The following is a 25,103-nucleotide window of genomic DNA, read 5'->3' on the forward strand; positions in this document are numbered from 1 at the left end:
CAAGAGGGCTGGCGGCAACTTCGTGCAGGCAGTCATTGTGCTTTTGCCATAGGCCTGCATGTGTTCTTTGTTTTCTGGACCTCCTGCTTCTTGTTGTTAGTCTGTGACCATTTGGCTGGCGGACATTTTGTGTATCCAGCCAGTGTTTTTTGCCATAGGCCTGCATGTCTTCTTTGTTGTGCCCATGCCTTCTTGCTGGTTGTAGTTGTGGGGACCATGTGGCTGGTGGCCAATTTGTGTAGGCAGCCAGTGTGCTTTTGCCATAGTTCTGCATGTGTTCTTTGTTCTAGGCCTCCTGCTTCTTTTTTTGACCATGATGTTGGTGGCTCTTTTGTGTAGGCAGCCAGTGTGCTTTTGCCATAGGCCTGCATGCATTCTTTTTTCTCGGCCTCCTGCTTCTTGTTGTGACCATGTGGCTGACGGCAATTTTGTGTAGGCAGTCATTGTGCTTTTGCCATAGGCCTGCATGTGTTCTTTGTTTTCTGGACCTCCTTCTTCTTGTTGTTAGTCTGTGACCATTTGGCTGGCGGCCTTTTTGCCTATCGAGCCTGTGTGCTTTAGCAATAGGCCTGCATGCGTTCTTTTTTCTCAGCCTCCTGCTTCTTGTTGTGACCATGTGGCTGGTGGCTATTTTGTGTAGGCAGCCAGTGTGCTTTGCTATAGGCCTGAATGTATTCGTTGTTCTAGGCCTTCTGCTTTTTGTTTTTACCATGTGGCTGACACCCATTTTTTGAAGGTAGCTAGTGTACTTTTGCCATAGGCCTGCATGCGTTCTTAGTTTTCATGGCTAGTTTTCTGTGGCTGTAGCCATTTTGTTTTAACACTAGCCAGCCAGTATTCTTACCACATAGGCCTGCATGTGTTCTCTTGTTGTTATCATGTGGCCAGTGCATGGCCATTTCTTGTGTAGGGCTAGGTAGCCAGTGTGCTTTCCATATAGGCCTGCATGCCTTCTCTTTGTTCCCAATGCCTTCCTGCTCAGTGTTGTTGTTGATGACAATGTGGCACTGGCTGGCAGCCATTTTGTGCGGCCAACAAAATTTGGCCCTTTGCTAATGTGTGATAACTTGTTATATCTTTGAGGATAATTTCACCTACGTTTATTTTTTTATTGTAATTTTTTCAATTTTGTATTATTTGGTAAATTAAAAAAAGAAATCTTCAAATTTATTTTTTTTGTATCTTTTTAATTTTAGTTTTTTGGTTCATGTCACTTTTCCACTACATCTGGCATCAATCAATCCCATGTCAGCTATAGGTGCACAACAGCATTCATTGTCTAGAGATCCATTGTCATCCATTAACTGTACCTCACTGAGTGCCATATCACACATGAGTGATGTCACGTGATGCACCTAAAGCAAACAGTTTCATCTGTATGTTATTGTTGTTTTTGCTCTCTCCTATTTATTTATTTATTTATTTTTGAAGCTTATAAAGCGCACGGCTACCTCCGGCGGAGGTGTCCCGGCGCTGAGATCCTACCCTTCATCAGTGTACAGCCTGTCACCATGAATGTTTATGTTGGTGTGGTTTTCCGTTTTATAAATAGAAAAACTGTATTGTTAATTATTTATAATAGAGAGTAACCAGTGACCACACTAAATGATATTGAGTTTGTTTGTACTACTAATTGAACAGCAACAATGCCACATTTTACTTTTGACCGACACATCACAGACATCTCTTCAACTTGTGAAGCTGAGTGCCACTGCTAATTTGCAGCTTCAAGATGGCCCCGAAGAAAAGTGCTAAACCTGCTACCAAGAAAGTGGCCAGTGAGAAGAAGAAGGAGCTTACCACCATCACCACTGGTATGTCGCCGCAGATCATTTTGGAAAGCAAAAACCTGCGACTGCTGCAAATGCCTCTGGGGACCAAGCTGGGAGCAGCACTCCCAAATCAGTGGACCCACCCCAATCTAGGCCCAAGTCCATGTCTGTCACAGAGGCAGACAGTCTAACATGGCAACACCATCAGCCAATGAGCAGTGAAGTTGAAATTGACTTATCTCTATCGCAAAGTAGTACCCAATTGTTGCAGGAAACTCAGAGAAGTCGAAAACAACAACAGTCACAACCGCTAATAGTAGTTGCAGCCAAAGTAGGAACAGTTCAAGAGATTGAGCTTCATGCTGAGGAAGTAGACAAATCTGCTCCCGAAGATCCATTGTCTTCCAGCTAGAAAATGGAGGGTTAGTGGTGCATCATCTTCTTCTTGAGATCCTTGAGACCCTTACGGGTGAGTAGTTGCGCTTTAACAAACTCCTGATTGATTGACTGATCTTGAAGCCCCCCTTTTGAAGATCTAGACACCACTTGGATCCCGCCTCACTCTGAGAGTGAGACACACCACAGGAGGAAAAAAGAAGGTTCCAGAAAGTCTTAGAGTTATAGAGGAAGATGTAGAAGAGGAGGATGACAACGAGCCAGTCATCATGGATGTTAGCATAGCCCCAGTTGAGACCGACGTTACACTATCTCAACATCCCAGGGGGGATTGGTCATTGACACCACAGATCTAACCACCGCCAGCTGCCATATTTGTAAAGTCCCAGCAGTGACCTACATCCACAACCACCACAGTAGAAGTAGGAACTGCAGAGAGTCAAACATCCAAATGCCCACCTACTGCCAGTTAATCCGACATTGGTGGTGGCACTAGTATCAGAAATATGAGCTCCCCAGTTTGCCAGAAGGAGGCCAGAAGTAGGCGAACATTAGCCAGAAGGTGGCAAACATTGCCTGAGCGATGAAACCAGTCCCAGGATGCTTATTTCTGGTCCAGGGAAGACCTGGGTTGGCAGTTCAGGCTGGACTGTTCCCATGAGGAACAGGTAATGACTGATTTGCATATGACTTGGTCTGAACTGGAGTGGTGAAGTGAGCCAAAGAATGATTATGTATTCACCCCAGATCTGTGACTGAGGGTCAGTGTCTGAAAAGGTCCAGCGGTCTGTCCATCATCTCCTTGTGTTTGATTTATGACTGCTCTGGGAACAACAAATTAACTGTACTAGGGAACACAGACCTAGTCTGCACCCAGTGCACATATTTAGGTGGGCTGCAGAACAGAGCAGTGCACCCTATACGTAATAATGGCCCAGATCTTTACTGAGCAACAACAATCGAAGCGAAACCTTGTAACCATCATTCGGGAAAGGGTTATGTCATGCTATCTAATGTCTGGTAGCATTTGGCGATTGAAAATAATCTCCTCATGTTATCAGTAGTCAAGATGAATCGAGTCCAACTGTTTCTTGAATGTTCAGCACTTTGCTACTAGCTTGCAATGTTTGCCTGTTTACAAACTCTATTTATATATGTTGGTAATATGGGGGTAAGCAATTTAGGCAAAAGCTTGATAACAGCATTCAAAGAGCAGAAGTGTCTAAAGAAAATAGCCGGGAATACCTTTAACACCTTATATACAATTTATATCACACACCTGAACCTTATTATGGGAGAGGGGTTCTCTACTTAGCTCCCCATGGAAGACTTTTGTTAAGTGAACAAATGTAATTTTTCATGCGCTCTCTTTCTAGTGATATTTTTGGATAACTTGGTGAACATGGCTAGAGATTTCACATGAAATATAACATCTGAATTATAGCAGCAGCAAATTTTGAGGATGAAAATTAAAGCTTTAATTGGTGGTGGCGAAAACCGCACCTCCCAGAGTTTCTAGTTTTCAGCAATGCATACTGGCTGCTCTTTCTCACTTCCTTTAGATGCCTGTATTTTCCATGTGTCCGAGATTATTATGCATCCATGACTTTGAATTTATAATGGCCCAAAATACTCGGGCAATATTGCAGGGGAATTTACTTCTAATTCTTCTCCAAATCACTCTTGGCATGGCCATGGTTTAAGGCCCTTTCAGTCGAGTATGATCCGTCCATCCAGCCATATGATGCACTGTGTTCTTTGGAGAAGTTTGGGAAAGTGGAAAAGTGGAAAAGCAGGGCTCCTGCAGTTGGTCACAAATTATATTTTCTGCTGCATAGATGTTAAGAAACTGTGTTCTTTAATTTCAATGTGAAATTTTCAAGTTATTCTGGACAAGGCAATAGGCAAGAATCATATAAATATCTTGCCCTACGTCACTTTGCTTTTTTGGGTGTCCACCCACCACGGGCCCACATCCTGAAACCATCTTGTATATACAAACTAGTATTGGTTTGGTCTACGTCATCAGTGGACAAGGCCCTCTTATAGCGATTCATAGTCACATTATTCAGCAGTTTAAGATCTTAATGATATGACTAGCAGCCCGTCCCGACGTTGTCCGGGTATGAATTGCTCCCGGCCAGTAGTATATTGTTTTGTAGGATTTCGTTTTGATAGCATTTCTTATCTGTGACAGGCCTGAGAAACGCTCCGATTCACAGTGCACTGCTGATGCACTTTAGAGTGCGCGATCAGTAGCGTGTGAACTCAAGTTTCCCTACTTTATTTTTCCTTGCAATATTATATAGCGCGAACTCGACAACATGGCATGAGCACAATTTACATTACAGAAGAACACATTCATTTGTGGTAGGCACCGGGAGACAAAGTGATTTGCCTGGAATCACAGGATGTTGAGCTGATGCCGAGATTCGAACGTAGCTCCGCAGCTCTAAAGTTCGCAATTCTAGAACTTGTGGTGGGCGGTGTGTCTAAAAGTGTATGTCGGTGCTGGCCATCAATGAGAGAAACCTGTGCATTTTTTAAATGGGTGGTGAAAAAATATGAGTATGTTGCTGGAGATGTGGGTCGCCGTGCCACCAATGTACTTACCGGGGGAGGGTAAACACCCATTATTCCGCACCTTTCTTTCCGCATACCATCACTCCGCATACTTTCATTTCGAAAGTACCATGACTCCGCTATGTCATTATAATGCATGGCATTACATTTTATATGTTTTTACCGAGCTTACATTTACAACGAAATTCATTGTAAATGCATGAATGGTAAAAGCATGTTTTTTTTTTAAATGTTTGGATAAGGTAAGTATGGGTATAGGGGTATATGTTTTGGGGTACTGAGGTATATGTTTTGGGGTGTTTGGGTATGTTAAGGGTTCAGATATAGTTTTGGGTTATGGGGTACAGGGGTAGTTTTAGGGTTTAGGGATAGGTATGGGTTTTGGGGTATCGGGGTATTTTTAGGGTTCAGGGGGTTCAGGGGTAGGTTTAGGTTTTGGGGTACAGGGGTATTTTAAGGGTTATGGGGTAGGTTTGGGTTTTGGGGTACAGGGGTATTTTTAGGGTTCAGGGCTAGGTTTGGGTTTTGGGGTACAGGGGTATTTTAGGGTTCAGGGGTAGGTTTGGGTTTAGGTTTGGGTTTTGGGGTACAGGGATATTTTTAGGGTTCAGGGGTAGGTTTGGGTTTTGGGGTACAGGGGTATTTTAAGGGTTCAGGGCTAGGTTTGGGTTTTGGGGTACAGGGATATTTTAGGGTTCAGGGGTGGTTTTGGGGTACAGTGGTATTTTTAGGGTTCAGGGCTAGGTTTGGGTTTTGGGGTACAGGGGTATTTTTAGGGTTCAGGGGTAGGTTTGGGTTTTGAGGTACAGGGTATTTATTGGGTTCAGGGCTAGCTTTGGGTTTTGGGGTACAGGGGTATTTTTAGGGTTTAGGATAGGTTTGGGTTTTGGGGTACAGGGTATATTTATAGGATTAAGATGGGTTAGTGTTTAAGGGTGTTGGGGTATTTTAAGGAGTAAGGGTGGGTTATGATTATGGGGTGCAGGGGTATTTAAAGGGAGCAGGGTGGGATTAGCACACGATATGAGACATGGCATGAAGGGCGGAATGTACCACACGCCCCCAGCACACGCCCACAGCACAACGCAGACACACCCACAAGGGACTACTTTGCTGGCACAGTTCTTTTACCTTTTAAATGTATATGGTGGGCGTCTGCATAGCCTATGTCCTTCTGCTGCAACTGCCCTTTCCAACGCTGTATTGGGTGTTGTGATTGGTGCTGTGGTTCCTGAGATTACCCGCATCAAAGGTTTGGGCTCTCTCTTTATTATATTAGTATAGATTTTCTATTTAGTCTTTTTTACCTACTAAATCATACTAGTAATGGTTGCTATTTATGAACTTTTATGTCCTCTCCAATATTCGCACAGACAAACTAGGCTAGTTGTTTGAAGCAATTTGAGAACATTTGAATGTTTAGATATTTAGGGTTGGCCACCAAATATGGGTTCAATTACAATCCTGTTTGGGAGTGTAACCTTTTAGACAGAGGAAGGATCTAAGAAGAGGAGAGTGAAGCAAAGATTAGTGTGAGATCTGCTGAAAAAAGGAGAGACAGAAATCCACCCACTGCTCAAGATAGGGTCTGGTAGGGAGTCAGGGCTGAGGTCTCAATGAGGAAGAGGGAGGGGCCGCAAGGGGAGATGCAGGTAACGGCAGGACCCTAAGGTATTGGGGGCATGTAAGCTCAACAAATTCGGAGGAGAGGAACTCCACAGTGGACCTCCAGGTTTTATCAAACTTAGGGAGTGCAATCAACCCCAGCAGTAATATGTTCCATTCTGACCACCTCCCACAGTCGATGTAGCCAGTCTAGCTTGGATGGGATAGTATCCGTGCCCTACTTCGCCAGGAGGACCTGCATGACAGCTCCCAGTGCCAAAGTGATCGCCCTACCTTTACAGGAGCGAAGAGGGTATGTAGGGTGGTTTGGAAGTCCCAACGAAATGTAGCTGGGGTTTCTAGGCAGCTCAGTTTGATATATCTGGTCAACTAAAGGTAGTATGGAGTCCCAGAAGAGCTGTATTTTGGGGCAGTGCCAGGGTATATGAGACAAGGTGCCTACCTGACCGCAGTTGAGCCAGCAAAGGTCGCTGCTGCGAGGCCTCCAATTAGCAACCCGTGCCGGGATATAGTACCAATAGTGCACGATTTTTAGGAGCATTTCCTTCCCTGAGGTGCTGCATGATGAGGCTCAGGTTCTGTGTACAAGGTCTGACCATTCTTTGGGGAGAATTTTCTATCCAGCTCTGATTCCCACCTACACTGCGCTGGGGACTTCGAGTAGTTCCTAACCTTGCTGAAAAAGTTATAGATGTCCAACAAGAGATGCTTATTTCAGGAGCAGGTGATGAACCAGATCTCAAATTTCGAAAGGAGACGGCCTGCATGCGGGCGGATCTGAGGTTGTGTGACCCAGTGACGCAGAGCAAGGTACTGCCAATTCACCTCCTTGGGAATCCCGTAATGGGCTACTAGCTGGGGAAAGTCCATAACGCCTTGTAAATTAAAAAGATCGCCAATACGTTTACAGTTGGCCTCCTGCCATTTTAAGTAGGCAGACCCGGTGAGAGCCGTGGGGAAGTCCGGGTTCCCAATGAAGGGGGTCAATGGTGAGATAGTCATAGAGAGCTGACATCTCTCCTGTACTTTATCCCATACTGTCATGGTCGCACGCAGGACCAGCGAGAGGTACTCACCCGGAGGACGGTGTCACCGCAGGAGCCAAGGAACTTTCCAGATGTGAATCCCCGCTACGCCCCGATCCATAAAGCACCAGTGCTTTTCGGACTCCAGCTACTACTATTACACCATCCAGCGCAACTGCACCGCTTCATAGTACCGACCCAGGTGAGGGACTACCAGGCCTCTGTCTTCCTGTCGCAGATACTTGAGCCATGTGTTGCTTCTTCCACCAGAATTGAAGCCATTTATTAGTTGTTGCATTTGGACCAATACCATGGATGGTGGACACAAGGGAAGCATCTGCGTTGTGTATAGCTAACACAGTAGGTTTGTGTACTTTAAAGAACACCTGGATTGAGTAGTACTACTCCCACATAATCAACATGGTGACACCAACACAAGGTCGCACACCTTCCCCACAAAAGAGCTCCTCTGAAGTTCTCCATGTAAAATGTGGTTTGGGGGATGAGCAAACCATACAATGAAGCATGCTAATGTGAGTGACCGAGAGGTAGTGATCACTTTTAAAGCATCTGTTCATTATATGAGCCCAGACAGGTGGGCACGATTAGTTGATATAATTGTGTATGTATATACTGTATGTCTGGGGGGTAATATTAAAGCTGGAACAGTTACAATTCTTCACTTACACTCTAAACATAGGAATTAAAGGGATTTCTGGGTGCAATCTTCCCCATACCACAATAGTGCAGCCATCTAGCATGGGAATTTTCCATGATTTCTTCTTCTCCAAAGCACGTTTGACTAGTTCTCAGTTTGGAGCTTTTCCTGATGTATAGAATAGTTCTACCCGCCATTTTTATCAGAAGCAGAAAGATGTAGGCAATTAGCTGTGATTGAGTGATTTTTGCAATGTATTTTACTTCCTAATGAATAGAATATTTACAAGCACACTTTTTGCAAAACCCCCCTTACATCTATATGTATTTATTAGTATTTACATAACAAAGGGGATCAGGGAAGGGTGTTTGGAGAAAAGAGAGGATCTTGTTTCCTTCTCCTTTTTCAATTTCGCATGTGGAGATACAGGGGGATTAAGTTATTGGCTTGGATTAAGAACATTTTCAACTGAGTGCAGATACTGGGATTCAAACCCATATCCCCAGGTTCTAAAACCAGCATCTTAGTCAATAGACTGTATATCCTTCCTTATTGTGTGCCCTTATGGCCGCTGATTATGCCTGTCTTTATTACTGCGAGTCAAACCCCTGCTAAATCAGCCACAGGGTTAATATTCACATCCTGATGATGACGTAGCAATGCAGGACGGAAGAAGGGGCGGTGAGCAGGTGGGTTTACCAGCTCACATAATCAGTGTATTTTTACAATTCCCAATACATCATAAACCAATGTAAATGTCCAGTATTTGTAAAGCACAAACAATTACCCGAAAGTGACAAGATTAAGCGAGCTATTGCCCAGAGTCACATGGTGCTGCTGGGCTGATCTGCCACCGGCACCGGGGATCAAACCGTGGGCCCCCGGGGTTCTGGAGTCAGTCGCCCTGGCCGCTGGCCACACCTCTTCCACAGGACCTGGAGTTGGTCTGGATACAGAGCCTAGGCGAAACTTAAATGATGCTGGGTAATTTAAAGTAAGTTGTGGAATTGCACTTGTAATGCAAAATTTCCAAAAGTATGCCATTATGCTATTTCATGTAACTATGCATTTTTGGCCATGAGTGTGCAATAGTAACAGAACGCTCCAGAAAGCAAGTGGCTTGTTTTTCAGGTTATTATTAACGTGAAATTGGTCTTCGCTTAAAAAAATCGATGCAGAGATGCATTCCATGTTAACATATAGCACACAATGATGCATTGACAGTTTGTGTAATTACACCCCCCCCTCCCCATTTCGCGTAATTATTTGGGAGCGAATGTCGCACGCCCCACTGACACTCTTTGTGGGAAAAAGTTATGAAGGCTTCTCTCATGTCAAAACATGACTTGACCCTCGAGGAAGCCCTTCGCCAGTAAGGAGCTAATTTATCAAGCGAATTGTGAATGACATGATCGATTGTGTGTTTACTGCATCTGAAGAAAATGCATATCGCTATGTCCTCTGGAAGGCTCTTTGACGTCAATGTTCTAAGCAAATAAAAAGAAAGTGACATGATGGCATTTTGTAAACCTTTGTTTCCAAAACTGAATTCCACAGCAATTTGATTCAATTTGCAACTTTTAACGGAAGTGTTGATGTTAAACCAAATTGCAATACAAAATATTTTTGAAATGCGCAAATATTTCTTAAAGCTGAAATATCACAGAGGAAAGCAGATCGGTGGTGATTACAAAAAGTAGCCGAGATTAAACATCTGATCCACCCAGGTTGTGCTACACTACATTTTGTCTTGGCATTTTACAGCAGCGTGCAAAGGTTAAAATTCATGAAATGGCTTCAGTGGCATTCTAATAATTGTATAAATGCCATGTATCCAAATTAGCGCAGAGCCCCGCTGGCACAAACAGATCATGATAAATATGTCACCTTGAATGACTTTGCCCCCTGCTGTACCTCTGGGGCCAGCTCCAGAGCGGTGTTTCGTTTGCAAGTTGCAGCAGCCTGAAACCCATTCATTTTTCCCTGGAAAGCTTTCCTCTGACCCATAAAGTGCACGCCGGAACGGAATACTAATTTTAATAGAATTCAGATAATATTTCTCCGCAGAAGATGCTAGGAGATGTGCAAACGGTTTGTGTGTATTTTCCTCTAAGAGGATTGTGCTAATTAAAGCAGGAAAGATTATCAGGCTTGGCGGAGCTGATAACATCCCTGCGCGCATTAGAATGCGCGCTATTTATTAATCCATCGCGAGCCTGACAAAGCATGTTTAATTGTGTCATTCTCATATCCGTGTGTGCGCCGGCGGATCTGCTTTTGGAGTTTTGATGCAACTGTAGGTGTCAGGATGTAGAGACTGAGAGACTGCCCTGAAGAAGTGTGAGGAGGGGGGGGGGGGCATAAATTACCGCACTGTGCACTGAATTCTGATGCACTTCTACCAAGTTGAAACTGCGCAGATCTATGCAGAGCCCTGAACGTTCTCTTCTGCAAGCTGAAAGGCATTTATGTTTTATTATGAATGCCAGGACTGGCTTTAGGGTAGTGCCACAAGTGCGGCTGCACTAGGCGCTGACCTCAGTGGGGGAGGGGGGCGGGGGTGGGAGGAGGTGTTTAGCAATTACTTATGATTGGGGAGAGGAGGGGCACTTTTGCCCGGTGGTAGTGGGGGCGCCAAAAATGATTGTCGCACGGGGCGTCACCAGCGCTAAAGCAGGCCCTGATGAATGCAGGCAACATACGCTCTCGTATTTATGCATTGAATATTTTTTGGTTCACAGTCATCTTTTGTGCATTCCTACTACTACTCCGTGAATAAATAAATCAATGTTGCTCGATGATGTTATAAATGCGGCCACGTTGTGGCCTGTTTTTCAATGAACATTCCATGCATATATCACAGTCGCAGAATGCACCTTACATGCTCTTGCAGGCTCATTGAGACCGTTTCTGTACAATCAACCAACCTCTCTTTGAGTGGAAACAGCTGGGGGTCGCCAGAGGTCGTAATTAAGACCCCTGGGATCTCCCTTGCAGCCCCTTGCAGTGTTCTTTTGACCCCAGGCCCAGTGGCGGCTCCTCCCCTAAGGCAGAGGAGTGACACCCCACTGATGAGCAGTGGAAAATAAAAACAAAATGATAATGAGAAGAAATTATTATCATTTTATTTTCCCTTGCGATTCTGGGCGGGGCTGACTTGCCGCAGAGGGAGTACGAGTGGTTTGCAATCCCTCCCTACATGCGCATGATGCTTTGACCAGCCCTCTGGAGCCAGACAAACAGTCATGCGTAGTTGGCAGGTTCTCCATTGGGCTGTGTTGCACAGCCCCATGGAGAACTTGTCCAACCTCCCCAGACACTGCCTGACTGTTCAAACAGGCCGCTCAGACCGATCACAATGCTGCAGCATCATGATTGGTGGGTAGAGTCGACACCTGGGTGCTACTGGTGCAGGCTGCAGGCAGGAGCCGGGAAGAAGAGAAGAAGACCAGAAGACGGAGGAGAGGCATGCGGCGGTTGAGGTAGCAAAGCAGGAACGTTTATTTTTATTTCTTTTCCTCCCGACCCTCCCCGCAAAACTACCCCCGTTCAGAGGCAGCCACCACTGCCCAGGCCTCTGTAGTGACCAAGCAGCACCAAAAAAACACAAATCAATTCCCACCTCTCCTTTTAAAACAATAGCAGACTTTGGCTTGGGCAATAAGGTCGGAAAAAGTTGCACATAAACTGTTACAATTTGTCCAATCGCAGAGCAAGCTAACTTCCAGGCTCATGGTCCATGGATGGTCCATAGAAGCTTCAGCATAGCCATGGATACATTGTGTCAACATCACTGAAATTAACCAGAAAAGAAACAGCTTCATATAACAGTCAATGCTGACAGAGGTAGTCTCTGAGGGACAACACTTTATGAAAGTGTTGTTATCCTCTTTGGGGCCTGTGCTTTTTTTTGACTGTATTAATCCTAATAATGTTTTACAGCCATTCTTCATATGTACTATTATGTCCTGTGAACGGAAACTTCTTTCTGGTCCACCAGATTTAAGTTTCACTTCATAAACTGTTGATGTGAATGATAATAAGGCTACTGGTGCAAGGCACCTTGGAGGTGGCATCTAAAAGATACATTGGAGGGATCTGACATAAATATGGCAGAGGCAGCCCAAGCTTATGGGCATCCTAGCTCGTTCGACCTTGATTTCTGCCTCTTTTTCTGACAAGGATAGTGAATATTAGAATATTCTTCATGTTAGATCTATGAGCCTTAGGGTGGTCTTCCCCCAAACCTTTTGCCTACCTCCTCCCTTTTTTATCTCGCTTCTGTTGGCCTTAGGACTCTGCACACTACTAACCAGTAACAAAGGTGGTGTGTTTACTCTTTAAACATTGGCTTATCACCAAATGGCATATTTAATGTTCTTGTAAGTCCCTAGTAAAGTGAAACTACATTTGCCCAGGGCCTTTAAATTAAATGCTACAAGTGGCCATAGTTCCTTTCTCCAGCGTGCACAAACTGCCCCAAAGCACGCATGTCAACAAGAGACAACTTGCCAGCCATATACTTAAAGATTATAGGAGCGGCTCAAAAAAGGTCACTTTGTTGGCAAAGTGCGAGAAGCAGCGGCAGCATTATTTCTAAGCAGGTGCTTCTGCTACTGGCACATTGCATTTGGAACATCCAAGAGCTTGCCGCCTCTACATCTGCCGCTTGCTCGGATAGTTTTCAGGGCCAGCGAGGATTGTGCAGGGAGCATTTAGCGTTACGGACAGAGCTGCGACCATGGAGCTGTGAAGTCAGGTTCGTATTCCAGTCAGTATACATTTCGTGCTCGGGCCCCGTAAAAAAATCAGAAAGGCTTCATAATAGCCACAGGTTTGCATTTTGTAATTGAGCAACTTCTCGTCTGTGACTGTCCCAACATTTGGATAGCAAGACCAGTGAGTCTGTGTTTAATCTGATGGCTGTAGGAGGGACACTGGAATCCAGCTGTAATTTGAGTGTAGGCAGAACAGTAAACACAGGGGCGATGGGGTATTACACGTGCCACTTTCATTCCTTCCCCAGTGACACTGAGATGAAGGGAGGCAGCGTTAACCCACATAAAAAATGTTAGGAAGCTGTGCATTTTTAACATCCTGTCACATTGCCCAAATCACGTAATCTCCGAGTACCTATGATTAATGAATGTGTCCTTGTGTAATGCAACAGGTGCTCATTTAAAGTGCTCCATTGCATTTGGGCAAAGGTTGCGCTATATATAAAAAAAAGAACGATTCAGTAGCAGCAGCATTTGGGGGCAGGAACAATGTAGGCATTAATGTATTGTCCACAACATTTATTTATTGTAGTGCAAGTGGCCTGCATTTCAGCCACAGTGTGAGTAGCTTCTCCACTTTTGTGAATGACTGTTTCTCTTTTCACTTTAGAAAACACTAACATTTAATAATTTAATAAATACTTTCCAGATAATCTGATGAATTAAGGGGAAGTTAACTGCATGTTAAAGAAATACACGTTCTTGAACTTTGATGGCACTCGTATGTTCTCGCATGATGTTTGCTGAAAGATTTACATTCCAAATATGTTCAAAGTTTGTGCACTGGTTATTAGAGTCAGAGTGAACTTGACTTGTCTCTCGATGTTAATGTCTTGGCATGCCCACTTCTTTTCCCAGGTGCTCCTTCTCGTAAGTTGCTATATTTATATATCCATGTATGGAAATTGAAAGCTAGGCAGAAACACAGATATGAGCGAGTTCCAAATGGGGGTCTCCAGCTGGCAGAGGTAGGTACCTTTGTCCAAATAGGGACCCTTGCTTCTAGTCAAGGTATGGGGGATACACTCTTAAAATAACCCCTGCTCACCCCCTTAGTAGCTTCGCACAAGCAGACAGGCTTATCTCCTTGGACCTTGGTCTCTGGACATCACTCTCCCAGCAGCTCTGCGATGATCAGCGCTGCCTTCCTGCCGCCAGCCCTCCGTGACAGCATTCCAGCTTCCCCTCAGCCCGCTCTTGCCTGTGTCAGCTGTGTGTATTCTCCACTTGTATTGTGCCCGTGAGCTAACCTTTGTGCCCGTGAGTTAAGCTTTGTGCCTGTGAGTTAAGCTTTGTTTTGTATTTTTGTCTTTATTTCCTGCCTGCTCGGAGCACGCACTTCCGTTGCCATCCGTTGCCCTCTGTTGCGTTCCTGCTTATCCCACCGTTTTTTCCCATCCTGCATCCTGCCCTGCATAGTGCCCCGCTCCCCCCTCCCGCCTCCCAGCTGTCCGTCCCTCCCCCCTCCCCTACCTATGATAGCCGCTGCACGGTCGCACAGCGGACGCACGCAACGGGCGTGCCCAGCACCAGAACTCCTGGCCCCCGCGAACACCACAACACCCATCCCAGCTACAACACCAGCACCCTCCACGCACTCAACGCTGGACGATCACGCACCTGCTGCCTAGCCGCCCCGAAGCGCACCCAAGGACCCTTCTCCTGCCGGAACTGCCGCTTCACCAGCATCCGGCCCGCCACCCCACCTACCAAAGAACCCAACTGCCTCAGATTCATCCTTCTCAACACCCACTCCGCCCTCAAACACGCCGTTGGTCTCTGGGACCGACTCGACTCCTACACCCTGGACGTTGCATTCCTGACGGAGACCTGGCTGAACCCCTCCTCGACACCCGACATCGCCATAGCCATCCCAGAAGGCTATAAGATCACCTGCAAGGACCGAACCAACGGATTAGGAGGAGGAATCGCCATCATCCACAGGAACACTCTCAAACTCTCGACAAACACCAATGACACCCTCAGCACCACCGAACACCTGCACTTCCAGATCCACACCGACCCCCAACACCACCCTCAGAGGAACCCTCATTTACAGCCCCCCCCGGACCCCGACCACAGTTCAGTGACTCCATCCCTGACTTCGTCAGCACACACGCCCTTGCCTACACGGACTACATCCTCCTCGGGGACCTGAACTTCCACCTCGAAAACAACCACTCAAACTCTTCCACCCTGATTGACAACCTTGCCAACCTCGGACTCAGACAACTCGTCACTACACCCACCCACTCTGCCGGCCACACACTTGACCTCATCTTCTCCGCAAGCTCCCACATCTCCTTCAAACACACCACCGAGCTCCACTGGACCGACCACCGGTGCATCCACTTCACCTTCCGGAAACCCACCAGGCACCACCGCACCCACCAGATGCCACGCCACTGCTGGAGCAACATCTCTGAAGACCAGCTATCCACCACCCTCGCCCGGAGCCCACCCGCAGACCCGACTGACCCCGATGCCACCGCCCGCAACCTCAGACAGTGGATCGACGACTGTGCCAACACCCTCGCCCCGCTCAAGAAGCCCCCAAACAGCCACACCAGCAAGAAAGCCAGCTGGTTCACCGAAGACCTCCAGACCTCCAAGCAAACCTGCCAAAAACTGGAGAAGAGCTGGATCTGTGAATGAACACCAGAAAGCTACGCAGCCCACAAGAACGCCACCCGCCGACACCACCACCTCATCAGATCCGCCAAAAGGGCCTCCTTCAAAGACCGCCTAAACAACAACACACACAACAGCAAAGAGCTCTTCAACACCGTGAAGGAACTCTCCAACACCAGCTCCAAAAGCCAATGACATCCCACCATCGCAAGACCTGTGCTACTCGCTGGCCACCTTCTTACACCACAAGATCGCAGACAACCATGGCAGCTTCAACACCACAACCACCCCAGCAACCACTGAGACCCCCGTCACCACGACCACCATCTGCACCAACCGCCTGCTCTTCTGGACAAACATCAACGACAACGACACCATCAAGATCATGAACACCGTTCACTCCGGAACCCTGTCAGACCCCTGCCCACACCACATCTTCAACAAAGCCAGCACCACCATCCCACCCCGTCCCCAGAAAGCCATCAACGTCTCCTTCGAGACAACGACCTTCCCGGAGAGCTGGAAACAGACTGAAGACCAGCGCTTTACTCAAGAAACCCAAGGCGGACCCCAAGGACCTCAAGAACTTCCAACCCTTCTCCCTGCTCCCGTTCCCGGCGAATGTCATTGAGAAGACAGTCAACAAACAACTGACCAGATTCCTAGAGCAGAACAGTATCCTAGACCCATCCCAGTCTGGATTCCGCAGCAACCACAGCACCGAAACTGCCCTCATCGTTGCCACCAATGACATCAAAACCCTGTTAGGCAACGGAGAAACCACGGCCCTCATCCGCCTGGACCTGTCAGCTGCCTTCGACATGGTCTGCCATCTCACACTACAAATACGCCTCTATGACGCCGGAATCCAAGAGAAGGCCCTGGACTGGACCACCTCCTTCCTCTCCGGCAGAACACAGAGCATCCGCCTCCCCTCCTTCCGCTCCGAAGCCACCTAGATCATCTGCGGCGTACACCAGGGCTCATCCCTCAGCCCAACGCTTTTCAACATCTACATGGCACCGCTCGCCCATGTCGCCCGACTGCACGACCTCAACATCATCTCCTATACTGATGACACCCAGCTGATCCTCTCCCTCATCAAAGACCCCACACCGCCAAAACTAACCTCCACGAAGGAATGAAGGCCGCCACGGAGTGGATGAGGAACAGCCGACTGAAGCTGAACTCAGACAAGACGGAGGTCCTCATCCTCGGATCCACCCCCTCGGCCAGGGACGACTCCTAGTGGCCGACTGCACTAGGGACAGCTCCAACACCCACCGACCACGCACGCAACCTAGGGGTCATCCTCGACTCATCCCTCTCCATGACGAAGCAGGTCAACGCCGTCTCCTACTCCTGCTTCAACACCCTCCGCATGCTCCGAAGGATCTACAAGTGGAACCCCACCAAAACAAGAAGGACAGTCACCCAGGCCCTCGTCAGCAGCAGACTGGACAACAGAAACGCCCTCTACGCAGCAGCCTCAGCCAAACTCCTGAAACGGCTCCAACGCATCCAGAATGCCTCCCTATGCCTGATCCTCAACACCTCATCGCAGCCACATCACACCATACGCATTTGTGAACACACATACAGTAGTACAGTAAAAACACTACAAATGGACACCACACCAGTTTAGAAAAATAAGTAATCTTTGTCTAAACTAAACAAGACCAAAATGACAAAAATCCACAATACGGTAATACAAATATGACTTTCAAATGGTAGAAATCGTTCATTTCAAAGCAAATTGTAGACTCAACTCTTTTCACACAAAGTACCTTGGATGTGTCGCGCACACAACAAAAATGGTCACAGGGAAGGTGATGTGTCGGTTCCTTACACTCAGGGAAGGTGATGCATCGGTACCTTGCTCTGGGGAGGTGATGCGCTGGCTCCTTACTGCTGCGCAGGGGAGGTGATGCATTGGTTTCTTACTGGAGAGGTGGTGATGTGTTGGTTTCTTACTATGTGGGGAGGTGATATGTTTATTACTGTGTTCCCCAACGATGCGACAGACTTGGCACCTCAATGCGATGGAACGATCTAGGAAGGATGCATGGCTTCTTGCAGCTGCACAGCAGTGCTTGTGTCAGAATCAGTGCGGTGATCTTGGACTTCGGAGATCGGTGCACTCGATGCGGCATGTAGCGATTTCTCGAGCCGCGGGTAGGCGCTACGATTCTTTCTTTGGCGAGGCATTGGAAACAGGTGCAGATGTGTCACAGTTCTCGAAGGGGAGACAGCATTTACAACACAGTCATTACATGGCAGTTCCTTTACAGCGTGGTCATTACAACAACCGCGTTGTTAGAACACAATGCCTTTACAACGAAAGTCATTAGATTGACTTGCTGTCGGGGGAACTCTAACCTAAGGAATATTATAATTTACTATTCAAACACCTTCCCTACTGTTGCGCAGGCTGGAGTTGGAATAGTAAATTATACTATTCCTAAGTCAGGCGCACCCCCTACAGCAAGTCAAACCAATGACTTGCATTGTAAAGGAACACAATGTAACAGTATGCGATGTAACATGCTATATTCATCTCAAAGTTGCGTTACTTTTTCAGCTCCCAGTAGCAAACAGCCTCCTGATGGTCACCCACTGGCTGTATGTTTTAGTGTTATGAGGCAGATGAGCTCTTGGGACCATCTCACTGTCTCCTAAAGAGACCAGGGTCATTTCTGCAGACCCCCACCCCTCTGGAGTACCCGACTCCTCCCCCAAGGCTACACAAGCCATTCCCCGGGGCGGTGCACCAGTGGGTGCAGTGGTAGACATTTTGGGACACTCAGGGTCCCCCTGGAAGTGACCCACCTGACCACAACCATAACATTCCCTGGGGCCCTTCTGACCAGGCTTAACTGTACGGCCCCATAGCTTCTTTTTAGTTGGAGGCTGGGAACCTTTCCCTTGGTTCCCTTGGGAATTATTTTGGGGCCTTTTTCGGAACTCCTTTGGTTTACCCTTGTCCCCCCCACTCTTCTGTAGGGGACCATGCCCACCTTTGGCAGAGTCTACTACATGAACTTTTCGGACCCTGGTACTGACCCAGCGGTCCACCTCCACAACAAGCTTCCTGGGGTCAGTCAGCTTACTGTCAATCAGGTGCTGGCGTAGCTCTGGGAAACAATTATCTCACAAGTGCTCTCATGCAACCAAATCATAGAGCCCCTGAAAATCATTTACCTTGCTACCCTTCGTCCATCCATCCAGTGCTCTACAAAAATAGGAGACATACTCCACCCAAGTGCTTGACTCCAGCTTCTTACAAGCCCCCAATTTCTGCCTGTACAAATCTGGGGTCAAACCATACCTCCCTATCAAGGCTTCCTTTATGGTGGCATAGGAAATCTGATCATCAGTGGGCAATGCTAGCAACGTTTCCCTCCCTTCAGCGACAAGGCAGCTCAACAACCCCGCTCCCCAGTCTATCTCAGGGATTCTGTTGGACCTCATTAATACCTCATAGTTTTTGAACCACTGACCACTGCAATAGTTTATTAAAGATTTTATAAACGAATATTTGTAAAAAAAAACTACCAGACAATAAGGTTCAGGAATTAACCGTAGCCAAGTATGAATTTAACACAACATGCACTAAACGGTCAGAATACTCTCTCTTCTAACTTTTTTTTTAGAGGCAGTCATAAACAAATTTGCAGAGTTCGATGAGTCTGTCATTCTGGGATACAAATCCACATCTCAAGACACAGAAAATGGTGGGTGGAATTTCACTTTCAGGCTCAAATAACTATAGGGTTCTTGGTAGTTGAATGAATACTTCATTGTATGATTACCTAAAATCATTTACAAAAGCGATGCATATTACGATAATGGTTAAAACAGCAAATTGATGAATTGTCCTCATGCTTCATAAAATCTTTAATAACCTCCTTGAGGATGTATACCTTCCCTTCCCCAGGCACTGATGGTGCACTGCCACCATTGGGATTGGACTCTAGATTTTTTGTTTTTAGTTCCAGTTCCCTCATATCTCTTCCATGCTCCAATAACATCTTTTCCTCCTTCAGGGCTAATTTCTCTATCTTGAAAGCAAAATCTTTGCACTCTTTCTCAGACCAGAGCTTCATGAGCTCAAACTCATGCATCCTGTTTTTTTCCCTGTCCTCCAGCTCTTCTGCAAGAGACACGCCCTTTGAAGAGACACTGCTGCCCTCTGGGAAGGTAACCTCCCCCCAGGCAGACCCATTAGCCTATTCTGCTATTCATCTAAATCCTCCAACTCCTCCACAGGTTGGTCATCATGACCGCTAGCATCCGTTGACTCCAACCAGGCCTTCAGCGCCTTTTGGATTTCCTCATTTCTGGAGAAGCCTCTTATAGAGATTTTAAACTTTTTGCAGATAGCTTTTAGCTATGGCACAGTGTAGGTTTCCACCCTATCGTCCTCAAACTCAATATTCACAGATGCAAGTGATACTGGCCTTGTCCTGATGAAGATTAGCGGCTCTCAGTTGCAAAGAAAAAAAAAGCCCCAAGAAAAAGTTCCACCAATTGTAAGTGGTTGCGTGATGGTCTGCACTCCACTTGTAGTGTACACCAATCACTGTATGTTAGACACATATCCAAGTCTAGATACTCACCGATGACCACCAATGTTAGAAATGGGGGTCTCTAGTTGGCAGAGGTAGGTACCTTTGTTGAAATAGGGACCCTTGCTTCTAGTTAGGGTAAGGGGGATACACTTCTAAATATCCCCTGCTCACCCCCTTCGTAGCTTGTCACGAGCAGACAGGATTATCTCGGAGGCAGTGTGTAAAGCATTTGTGAACACATACAGTAATACAGTGAGCACTCTACAAATGGACACCACACCAGTTTAGAAAAATCAATAATCTTTATCTAAACCAAACAAGACCAAAACGACAAAAATTCACAATACAGTAATACAAATATGACTTTCAAATGGTAGAAATAGTTCATTTCAAAGCAAATTGGAGATGAAACACTTTTCACACAAAGTACCTTGAATGCCTTGTGCACACCAAAAAAGGGTTGCAAGGAAGGTGACTTGTTGGTTCCTAACACTCAGGGAAGGTGATGCGTCAGTTCCTTGATCCAGGGGAGGTAATGTATCGGTTCCTTACTGCTGCGCACGGGAGGTGACACATCAGTTTCTTACCGGAGAGGAGGTGATACGTCAGTTTCTTACTGCATGGGGAGGTGATGCGTTGGTTTCTTACTGCGTCACCCAACAATGCAACAGACTTGGCACCTCGATGCTATGCAACGATCCCGGATGATGCATGGGTTCTTGCAGCCACACTGCAGGGCTTGTGTTGTAATGGGTGTGGTGATCTCGGACTTCGGAGATTGGTGCACTCCATGTAGCGTGCAGTGATTTATCAAGCCGCTGGCAGGTGCTGCGACGATTTCTTCGGCGATGCTTTGGAAACAGGAGTGTCACGCTTCTCGAAATTGTGTTACTTTTCCTGCTTCAAGAGGCAGACATCCTCCAGAGGTCTCAAACAACAGCAGGCACCACTTAGCAGGGCATAACTCCCAGCAAGGAAGCTCAGGGGAGCTGGTGGTGAAGTGTTTGTGTCCCTGAGACTTCAGAACAGGAGGCAAGCTCAGTCTCAAGCCCTTGGAGATCTTCCCCAAGCAGGGGACACAGCAAACAGCAAAGTCCTTTTCCCCTTCCTTGGCAGAAAGAAGCCACTGCAGGCCAACACCAGACAGCAAACAGCACAGGGGCAGTGCTCCTTCTCAGTTTCTACAGCTCTTCTTCTTGATCTAAATGTCTGGGGTGTGGGCCCCAATATTTATACAGCAAAATCCATTGTTCCCTGGTGGCAGAGAAGTCCTGTGCACAGTCAAAACCAGCTCTGTCCTTTCTGGTGCAGCTTCCTGGCAGGAGGTGTAGATACCATTGTTCATTGCAGACTAGGCTCATTCAGGTGAAAGGAAATCTCCCCCCCTACTCTAAATGCAGCCCAGGTCTATTCAGCCCAGCCCTGAGTCATCCAGACACTCTGGAGCCACTGCAAACCCCCAGCCCTGTCACTCCAAAGCCATACATTTAATACACATCCTAGCAGAGGCACACTGGATGGCTAAGGAAGAAAATACATACTTTCTAAAAGTGGTATTTTCAAACACAGAATGTAAAAATCACCCTCACATTAGCATTCTAAGTTCAGGCATACTGAACTTTATTTTCCTACCTTGTTCTAAGGGGTATTTATGCTTATAAGATGTCATACGCAAACCCCTCATTCTATCCTATGGGAACAGATAGCCTTGCAATAGTGAAAAATGAAATTAGCAGTATTTCACTAGCAGAACATGCCTCACACACCAAGGCATGTCCCACCTTTAACATACATTGCACACTACCCTCAGGGGTACCTTGGGCCTACCTTAGGGGTGACTTACGTGTATAAAAAAGAGAAGGGTATTGTAGCATCCTGCTACAAAGAGTCACAGACACAGGTTCTTATATCTAGGAGCTTTATTACTTACAACTTGTCACAACCCTGTCCCTACACTAACTGCCCGGTTCCAGTCCCCGGCTCCTCCTGTTCCTGCTCCTCCCATAACTCCACCCCCCAACCACTAGACTACCTCACACAATTCTACATCTCCCCCTTTCTTAACAAAGTGAGCTTAATGTCCTCAGTGTTTGCAGTTCTTCAATCCACCACACGGGTTGGCAGACAGCCTGTTCTTCAAGCCTCAGTAGTGTCGAATCAGTGGCGGGCTTGGCTTTGGTCAATCTTTCCGTTGTCTTGATCAGGGCATTCTTGACCACGTTGCGTGTAAACGGTTTACTCTCACAGTCTGCAGTCCTCATGTTTCCTTCCGGTGGTGTAACTACGGTTAGTTCAGATGCTCGCTCTCTTTCATAAGTGGATAATGTTCTCCTCTTCCGAGCGCCCGCATCTACTTTTACTTCCTTTTGTCCTGTCCAGCCGAGGGCAACCCTGCCCTCCAATTCAGGGTCATGTATACCAGACAGTACGGTGCTATCTGATGAGACTGTCTTGGCTTGATTCTGTAACTCATTCGCCGCATCTACTTTTACTTCCTTTTGTCTAGTCCGGTCGAGAGCAACACTGCCCTCCAATTCAGGGTCATGTATGCCAGACAGTACGGTGCTATCTGATGAGACTGTCGTGGTTTGGTTCGATAACTCATTCACGGCCTCGGGTTGTCTGGGGAACTCGTGAGCTATCTGTGCATAGGCATGTTTCTCTCTCATCTGATAATCTCTCTCTACTTACACGTCCGGCTTTCCTTGCGGAGTGACTGGCTGGTCCCTTCCTATCCGGTGACTAAGGTCCACTGTCTCTGTTTTCCTTTTGTAGGTCCTTTGAGTCAGCCTCGCGGACCCCTTCAGGGGTGACGGTGTCTGATCTGTGTCTGGATATGCTTGTGACTGACATGACAGGTTGTCCTGTGGAGTGACTGAGTATTCAGAGACCTTAGTGTGTGACATGTTGCTCTTGACGGGAAGGATGTCCTTTGGTTCCGTGGTGCGTTCGGGTGGTTGACGCCATGTCTGTTGTCGGGACAAGGACTTGGTCGACTCATGGGATTGAACAGGCGTGCTTTCTGGTTCAGAGAAGTCCCCTGTCGACTTCCAGGATCGGACAGAGGCGCTCTCTGAATCAGAGGACCATGTCCTTTTTAAAGCATTCCTTAGAGAGAGTATCAGGTAATGGATTTCTGCAATGAGTAGGCCGTGACACGTTGTTCTTTGACTCAGGGTTGTCTTTAAGACGCTTCTCCGGGCGCCTTCGTCGACTTGTCTTTGACGTTGTTTCATTTGAGAAGTTGTTCAATAACCACGTGCTCGTTCTTTGTGTTTGGTCTTGAGGTTTTCCATCTTCGCCTTTCTCACATATCAACGACTTCTTCTCAGTTTCTTCATTGTCCTGAATGCCATTGATGCGTTGGTCTTTTCCTGTTCGTTGTTGGGGAGTGAAGGACTGGACTTTTAACAGTACCAGCGGTGCCAGGGAACAACACCTATAACCTTCATGGGATACCTGTTTCGGCGCACAAACTACAGAGACACGGGACACTTCCTTCGGCGTCAAAGATCAGCGTTTATTACTGCAGGGAAACAAGAGTCATAAGAAGTACATGGACATGTAGGTTCTGCGAGTCTGCTTCGAATTGCATATGTGGGTCGCTCTCTTTTATACACAATGTTGCCATTGCACAACATGTGAACAAAAGGTTACAATTCAGTTCCCACAGTAAAACTTCAGAGGGGTCGCTTTCATGTGTTCAGAATCCCGGAACATGATTACAGTAGCAATGTCGGTTCCCAACTGTAAAAGTACATCTTCCCACCATTAGGCACACCCATTAGAGTTGTAAATGACCAGGAGAAAGAGACAAGGACAGCTGCAAGGAAGTCAGACACGTGTAGAGAAAAGAGTGTGGGGGTAATATCGGAAGCATGATCGTAGGATCAAAGAGTTGGATCCCATCTCCTGCACGGCTGTCACAATAGGCCGGCACGACCAGATTACCCTCAAGCTGGGCCATCTGCCTTCGCTGTGTCATTCCTCCGGCCATAAAGACGCATGAAAGGAATATGCGTCTTCCGCCAGGCTTGGGAACTAGAGGGTCAAGGGGCGAACAGTTACCTGCTCGCTGACTACGTGAGGGCAAGAAACAAAATGGATGCCGTATCTAAAATGGAACCCAAGGGTTCGGATGGAACACGTAATATTAGACGAACCCTGGCAGGTAGCATAGCGAAAATACGCACACTTGTAATATTAGACGAACCCTGGCAGGTAGCATAGCGAAAATACGCACACTTGTCGAACTCGTCATTTACGGTTCGTAGATACCAAACTCGTCCATATTCGGTAATGCCCAGAACGTCGTAATAATTTTTACGGAACCTCAGACGGTCCTTTTGCCCTCATGTAGGCAAACACTAGTCGGAATCATAATCGATTTCGATACTCATCAGATCATTCAGATGTTGCTGATACATTATTCTATCCTTCAATGCCTCTTTGGTGACAACGGGCTGTCTTATACACGTTGTGGCACAGAGACCACATAAGGCAGGACCACATTGCACACAAAGACAACACGTGAATAAAAACGTCACAACAACCCCTATGATCATCAGAATCTTCCAACCCCAAGTCGATATCAGACCCCAAAACCATCCCAGAAGCGTCCAATTTCCTTCGTCCACGTGTATGGACTCCGAAATTTTGTGCAGCTTAGAGATGGCTTGATAAACCGTTGGAGCGTTATCAGGTATGAATACGCAGCAGCTCGAATGGATGACTTTACAAACCCCACCTCTATCTGCTAGAACGATATCTAGAACCATACGGTTCTGCAACGTCATTAGTCTATCCGCCTGGAGTTCGGCTGTCAAATTACCAAGGGCATTTGCAGTTATGTTGGCAGTTGATTCTACTACACGAGTTAACTGCCTCAGGTTCCTGCTATTAACCATCGGTCCCCAGAACGGTAGGAAACCCTTGAAGAAGTCTCCCGCTTCTTGTCCGGAAGTATCTTCTTTGCTAACCACACCTCTCACAATTCTATTTCTGTGGTAATCAGAGGCCACAGTGAAAGTCGGAGGCAAAAGATTTGCAATATAGCAGGTACC

Source organism: Lissotriton helveticus, chromosome 12 (genome assembly GCF_964261635.1).
Source record: "Lissotriton helveticus chromosome 12, aLisHel1.1, whole genome shotgun sequence".
Classification (NCBI taxonomy): domain Eukaryota; kingdom Metazoa; phylum Chordata; class Amphibia; order Caudata; family Salamandridae; genus Lissotriton; species Lissotriton helveticus.